Raw genomic sequence first — 6,000 nt, forward strand, 5'->3', positions numbered from 1 at the left:
TGGATTTTATTCTTCCTACTTCAGTGCCTTTTCCAGTGCCACCATTCAAGAGTTTACACAATACTCAAATTGATTCTGACTCATATCAACATTATAGGACAGAGTAGAACTGCCCCATAGGGTTTCCAAGGAGCGGCTAGTAGCTTTGAACTGCTGACCTTTTGGTTAGCAAACGAGCTCTTAACCACTTTGCCACCAGGACTCCATGCTTGATTTAGAGGCATGAAATCCTATATTAACATCGCCTCAGGAAAAGAAATCTGTTTTTTGGTGAGGGAACTGTGTCATCCACTCATCCTATCATACGACACTTCACCCATAAGGTACCAACCTAATAGAACACTGGAATACTTGTTAAAAGCTCATCTAGATACTGGCTCAAGGACAACACCACACAGGGTAAGGATACCGTCTTCAGGATGTGGTATATGCACTGAATCAAGGATGCAATAGCTGGAACATATCTATCCGGTAAACAATGAGGTGATTTCTCCCTCTCCCCCATCACTCCAGTAGCTGTAGCACTTACTTTTCCAGTTCCCTCAAACTTAGGTTCTGCTGGATTAGAAGTGCTAAACTTGGTGTGATGGTTCAAATTTGGAAGTAAACACTCCTGGGAGCAACCATTGACTAACAGGGAAAGGAACTAATGGGTAAATGTTTCCTCCTACATCTCTTCAGTTGGAAGAAAACCCTGGTGGTGTAGTTGTTCAGAGTTACAGCTGCTAACCAAAAGGTCAGCAGTTCAAACCCATCAGGCACTCCTTGGAAACCCTATGGGGCAGTTCTACTCTGTTCTAAAAGGTCTCTAAACCAAAAAAAAAAAAAAAAACCCATTGCCGTCGGGTCAATTCCGACTCATAGTCTGTATGAGTCGGAATTGACTCGACAGAAACATTTTTTGTGTGCGTGTGTGGTTTTCAGTTGGATAATTCTGGAAGACATCTTGTATGCTTCATAGGAGTGGCAAGAAATAGAACTTAGTTGTGCATAGAAGGGACTTTGCCAAGAAAATCCCGTATTGATGTTTTCCCCTTCTCTATATCACTCTCCTCATTCTATCACTCCTGCGTCTTAGAAACATCTCCCAATTCCTTGGCTCAGGCTCTGCTTTCCAGAGAACCCAAGTCAAGACATTTTCCAATGCCATCTCCTACAACTCTCTCCCTTATCATACAAGCTACAACCACAAAGGCCTTTTATCAGTACCCACTTTTACCCTAAACTTTTTCAAATTATTATGTCCCCATATGCTATTCTTTTTCTGAAATACTTTTTCCCTACATTGACATGAATACTCCTTATCTTGCAATTTCACCTTAAATGAGATTTCGTCAGAGAAGCCTTCCCTGACACCCTATATTAAACCTGCAAGTGTGTATACTCTAACACAAGAATCTGATTTTAATTCATTATGTCTTGTGAATTTTTTGGTCAGAAATGCCTAGCAAAGCTTCAGGCACTAGTACCTGTGCGATAATATAATATTTAATAAATAAATTTGATAAATGTAAGTGATAAATTTTGAAGAGCAGCAACAGCTAAGAAGATAAATTTCTTTTAGTTCCTGTTGCTTTTATTGAAGACTGTCAACATAGGTGGTAAGGATATGCTAAAAATTCACTATTTTAGGGAGCCACAAAATAGATTTTATTTGCATCTTAATTATAAGGGTAGGTTTGTAACTTTCACAACTGACAGGACACCGTGGACATGGAAAGTATTACTGGGATACTGTCAACATAAACAACTTATTTTGTTTTTTTTTTTTTTGTAGTGTTTGTGATAAAATATCAAAACTGAGGAGCAGTGAACAGTGAGAGAAAAATTTAAAGATGTTCTTTCAGGAAAAACAGATTGGTTGAGACCTAATTTGGTGAGAGGATGAGCGTAGAGGAGACTTTTGGTGGTTTATGTAATTACTTTCTGTGGATATGACCACTTTAAGAGCTGCTTCCATGCCATACGCAAGAGCATGTGCATTATTCTGCCACTTTGGTGATAGGCTAAGGCCAGTGGCTGTGTTATTATCTCCCTCTGCCAAGACATACTACACAACCATTTGTGGAAAATATTGGCTAAGTTTCACCAAATCCATTTTCTTTCCTCTGGGAATACAGCTACATGTTACTTCTCAGCCTCTTTTCAGTAGCGTGAGACTAGCTTCTGGCCAATGGCATATTTTATAGAAGTGAAGTTTGCCATATCTACGTTTAGCCCGCAATTACCCCTCACACAGTCCTTCACCTTTTCTGCCCTCTGCCGACTATACATCAATGCCCATTTAATCTTGGAAATCACATGTTGAAGACGTCAGAGCCTCTGTCAGCCCGAATCTCCAAATGACTGCAAGGAGCAGAGCCGTGCACCCACCTCATCTCTATGGACTGAACATTTATGAACAAAAACTAAGCTTTTATTGTGTTAAGACACTGGGATTTGGGAGGTTGTTAATCAGCTGACAGTAACTTTACTAATACTTATTTCCTTTGGGGTTTTCTAGGAGTAATGGGAACGCCCCCCCACCACCACCATAAAGCAAGACACAAATCCTTTCTCTAAAATACTGTCACCCTCACAAGGCTCTGCTGGGGTAATGAGGTACAACAAGCTAAGAAAACACTGTACACTCCTCATATTTCCTCTATCTTTCACCTTCTCCTTGAAACTTTTCTAATAGGGAGTGGGTTTGAATGAGCTACCCATCTCTCCATGAGCCTTTTTTCTCCAAAATATTCTGGCTATGTTTCTCTGTTGCCCCAGGAATTAATCTATTGGAAATAAGATCCAACAAAAAGCTTACAGATTATATCTGCTCTGAAGTACACAGAATTGAGAACTGCTTAAAAAGGGAGACAAAAGGAAGATGAGAAATACTGGGAGAGAAAAAATACTAGTTTGTATTTTCAAAAATATGCCTAATGCCACATGTACTTGTGGTAAGACTAGAATGTGTTGTTAGCCCAGTCAATATTATACATGTAAGTGGGGCCTTTCTAAAAATGGTATATATTATTCTCAGATTTATTATTATAGCAAAAGAATAAATATGAATAGGAGGAAGCAACACAGTTCTAACTTCTTATATATTATTCTCAGATTTATTATTATAGCAAAAGAATAAATATGAATAGGAGGAAGCAACACAGTTCTAACTTCTGTGTGCTATTTCTGAAACTTAAACCACTGCTGTCAAGTGGATTCTGACTCATAGTGACTCTAAAGGACAGAGTAGACCTGCCCCATATGGTTTCCAAAGCTGTAAATCTTTACGGAAGCAGACTGTCACACCTTTTTCCCACAGAGCAGCTGGCGGGTTTGAGCCACTGACATTCTGGTTAGCAGCCGAGTGCTTTCACCACTGTGTCACCATTGCTCCTTCTCTAAAGCTTAGGTATTACTATATTTTAAGAAACAAAAATATGAATTTGCATCGGACTCTTAAGAATTTGTCTTTCAGAATGGAGTCTTAATATCTCTTTTTGGTAGCTTTTAAGTCAAACTATCTGGTCTAGAATAAAATTTTTATGTAAAACTTAGAAGAGTAAACAAATGCATTTGCCTTAAGCAAACTTCATATTTCCAAGAAAAAAGTTTACTAATCTAATAAAATTAATGTCATTGGAAGAGAAAAATTTATCCTTCTAGGGAACATATTTATAAGTAGCCTTTTAATTGATATAAGTTTTTTCTACTCAATAAAAAGTAGACTAACTAGCATATTTTGACCAATTTATGACTCCATTATGTTGGGGTGTACCAATGTGGGGAGGGGTGGAAGTTATTCATACTTACAGGAAGGAGAATTTTATCACCAATGTAGTTTGGAATTGCCCATACGTGAAAATAATAAAAATCAAGCTGACTTATAGTTGACTTGATTTCATTTTTAAGTCCTCTATAAACATTACCCCCTTATGTCTGTACCCAGGGCTGACTGTCTCCTACCTGCTGCCTTGGTATGGCACTGCAGTCATGTTGCTGTAACATTTTCAAATCAAAAGTAACAGTAATCTTTGTTGAAGTCCCTAAATCTGGTCCTGGTAAATCAATGGAAAATTTATTTAATAAAAGTAGGACATGATAATAATCCTGGAGAATTAATATCCTTTCTAAGTGTAGATCTCAGACCATCTGAAGGATTGAATTAGAAATAAATTGCAAGCTAGAAAAATTATTTTAGTGTTTATTAGAAACAGCATGTATTATATTAGAAGTTCCAAATGTGCAGTAATAAAATGGTTTTAACTAAAGAAGGGTATATATGAAAATATATATATATATATAATCTTAGAAGTACCTAAATTTTACTAATCTTTGGTCATTACTTTTCAGTTCATGTTAGGGTTGAAAATTGTCATATGAATCTCTACTGCCCCAGAATTGTAGCAAATATACACTGAAGAAAAACCAACTCTCTTAGCCAAGTTCTAATATATTTGGAAGTTGTTGAACCTATAGGACCTATTTATTCATCTATTTAACAGATATTTATAAAGGATATATTATGTGTCAAACTCTTCTAGGGCTAAGGATAAACCAGTGAACAAAAAGGCAAAAATCCTTGCCCTGATGGAGTTTACTCTGTGGGTGCAGGTGGATGGGAAACAGATAATAAACACGATAAATAAGTAAGTAAAATATACACTGTATAAGATGGCAATAACTACTAAGAAGAAAAAAATTGTCAGGGAATGGAGATTTAAAGTATAGGAAAAGGATTTAAGTTTTTAGACAGGATGTCTTGAACTTTTGAATGAAAAACTAAAGGAAGTGAGGGTAAGAGCATTCTAGGGAAAGGGAAAAATAAATGCAAAGGCCATGGGGCAGAAACACGTTTGAGCACCAAGTTGGTTGGTGTCATACATAGTAAAACCTGTGAAATCTGGAACCTCTGTAAGGCAGAAACTTGTCAGAGAAGAAAAACTTAAATATTTTCCACTAATAGAGAACGATAGAAAAGTGGTAGGACTACAACCTGTCAAAGGTGGAAAACTTGAAGTACCCAGAAAAACAAAGCAGTACTGTATAGTTCCAACTTTCACAGGTTTTACTGTACTTACCATATCATGTGCTCACTATGGTAAAAGTGGAGTGAAGGAAGAGAAGAATAATAGGAGAAACAATTGGATAGCAAAGGAGTCAAGCTGTAGTTACAATGCTAGCAAAACTGAAAAATTATTGAGTAACTGTGAAGTCAGCATGAAATTTTATTCTATAAAGCCAAACAAACTAAAAAATAAAATAAAGTCAGCAGACCATTTGTTCCTTAAAGGTTGTCAAAGAGATGATGCATTTTTCACTTTATTTTAGATTCTACTCAATCATAAAAAACAACGTCAGCTTGGAGAAAACAATCCTTCTCAGAGAAAACAAATGTCCTCAAGTCTCCTCCTTTCTTTTTCTCTCCTACCTGGTTGATAACCAAAACCAAATCCAGGGCTGTCAGGTCAATTCTGACTCATAGCGACCCTGTAGGACAGAGTAGAACTGCCCCCGTAGGGTTTCCAAAGCTGTAAATCTTTACGGAAATAACCAGCCTCTTTTTTTTCCTGTGGAGTGGCTGGTGGGTTCAAACCACTGACCTTTGGGTCAGCAGACAAATGCTTAACCACTAAGCCACCAGTACTCCTCACCTGGTTGATACTTAGTCAAAATTAGAATGTGTACTCACAGCTGGTTGTCCTAAGATGACAGAGAAGAGTGACAGGAATTCTTATCCACTCTTGTAAATGAATAAGGAAGATGAGTAGATATGCTTCCATCAGTTCACTACCAAAGTCTTTTTCTCCTAATATTTCTATGGAAGGCATTCTACTGAAAAAAAAAAATAATTATTTGCTTCAAACACAACAAAGTGAATAAAAACTCAATGAACCATCCCTGTAATAATTCATATTCCTTAATTGAAATTATAGCAGAAAAAAGATGCAACTCAGGAACTTTGATCTCTGGACTGGAACTGTTTTAAATGTAAATATGGCAGTAGACTTTCCTAAA

This window comes from Elephas maximus, chromosome 2 (assembly GCF_024166365.1).
Source record: "Elephas maximus indicus isolate mEleMax1 chromosome 2, mEleMax1 primary haplotype, whole genome shotgun sequence".
Lineage (NCBI taxonomy): Eukaryota > Metazoa > Chordata > Mammalia > Proboscidea > Elephantidae > Elephas > Elephas maximus.